Raw genomic sequence first — 2,148 nt, forward strand, 5'->3', positions numbered from 1 at the left:
ACCTTTTGTGTGGCACCTTATCAAAGGCTTTCTGGAAATCCAGATATACCACATCCATTGGCTCCCCGTTATCTACTGCACTGGTAATGTCCTCAAAAAATTCCACTAAATTAGTTGGGCACGACCTGCCCTTTATGAACCCATGCTGCGTCTGCCCAATGGGACAATTTCTATCTAGATGCCTCGCTATTTCTTCCTTGATGAACGATTCGAATCAAACTGAGCCTGGCTCATGATGCGGACGAATTCACCCTGCCCAGGGCATCAGCTCACAAGTCCTCATCCAGCTCCTCGCCCAGCTCCTCCTCCCACTTGCCCTTCAGCTCCTCCACTAAGGCTTCCTCCGCCTCCTGCAGCTCCTGATATATGTCCGACACCTTCCCCTCTCCTACCCAGATGCCAGACACCACCCTGTCCTGTATCCTTCGCAGGGGTAACAGCGGAAATGTCCCCACCTGTTTCTTGAGAAAGTACCAAACCCGGAGATACCTGAAAGCATTCCCCGGGGACAGGCCGAACTTCTCCTCCAGCGCCTGCATCCTGGAGAAAGTCCCATCTATAAACAGATCCCCCATCCTTCTAATGCCTGCCCTCTACCAGCCTTGGAACCCTCCATCTATCCTGCCCGGAGAAAATCTGTGGTTGTTCCATATCGGGGTCCAAACTGAGGCCTGAGGCCCCTTCCTCCTTCCTGTGCCTCCTCCACTGACCCCAGACCCTCAGTGCCGCTGCCACCACCAGGCTTGTGGTGTATCGTGCTGGCGAGAACGGCAGCGGTGCGGTTACCAGTGCCGCTAGGCTGGTGCCTTTGCATCACGCCGACCCCTCCTCCATTACCCACTTCCTAATCATGGCCACATTCACCGCCCAATAGTGGCTGCAGAGCTTCGGCAGTGCCAAACCCCCCCCGGCCTACGCTCCAAGAATACTCTCTTGACTCGCGGGGTTTTATTTGCCCAGACGAATCCCGTGATAATCCTGTTTACCCGCTTGAAAAAGGATTTGGGGAGGCACTGAAAAATGAACAAGAATCTGGGAAGAACTGTTATCTTCACAGTCTGCACTCTTCCCGCCGGGGAAAGCGGGAGCATGTCCCACCTTTTAAAGTCTCCCTCCATCTGCTCTACAAGCCGAGACAAATTGAGCCTGTGTCGGACATCCCAGCTCCGAGCCACCTGTATACCTAAATATCGAAAGCTCCTCTCCACTATCCTGAGTGGGAGCTCCCCTAGTCTCTCCTCCTGGCCCCTTGCGTGGATTATAAACAGCTCACTTTTCCCCACGTTCAGCTTGTACCCTGAGAAGCTACCAAAGTCCCCCAGTATCTGCATGACCCCCCTCCTCCCCGGACCAGCCCCCTCCAGTTCCTCGAAGTCCTATGGCCAACGGTTCAATTGCCAGGGCAAATAGCAACGGGGATAGGGGACACCCCTGCCTCGTTCCTCAGTGTAACCTGAAATACTCCGACCTCAGCCGGTTCGTGGACACGCTCGCTACGGGGGTCTGATACAGTAGCTTGACCCACCCTATGAATCCCTCCCCGAATCCAAAGCTACCTAACACCTCCCACAGGTACTCCCACTCCACCCTGTCAAAGGCTTCTCCCCATCCGTTGCAGCCACTACTTCTACGTTCCCCCCCCCCCTCCGACGGCATCATAATAATATTCAGGAGCCTCCTCACATTCATGTTCAGTTGCCTGCCCTTAACGAAACCCGTCTGGTCCTCCTCAATCACTCCCGGGACACAGTCCTCTATTCTGGTGGCCAGCATTTTTGCCAGCAATTTGGCATCTACATTCAGTAGCTGATATCGGCCTGTTGGACCCACATTGGAGCGGATCCTTCTCCTTCTTCAAAATAAGCGCGATCAGTGCCTGCAACATCATTCGGGGAAGGGCTCCTCTCTCCTTCGACTCGTGTGGGGCTGGTTTAGCTCACTGGGCTAAATTGCTGGCTTTTAAAGCAGGCCAGAAGCACGGTTTGATTCCCCTACCAGCCTCCCCAGACAGGCACCGGAATGTGGCAACGAGGAGCTTTTCACAGTAACTTCATTGAAGCCTACTCATGACAATAAAACGATTTTCAGCGTTGTGCCTTGCTCAGCACAAAGACGTCAATCCGCGAGTAGACTTTATGGACGTGGGAG

Source organism: Scyliorhinus canicula, chromosome 2 (assembly GCF_902713615.1).
Source record: "Scyliorhinus canicula chromosome 2, sScyCan1.1, whole genome shotgun sequence".
Taxonomy (NCBI): domain Eukaryota; kingdom Metazoa; phylum Chordata; class Chondrichthyes; order Carcharhiniformes; family Scyliorhinidae; genus Scyliorhinus; species Scyliorhinus canicula.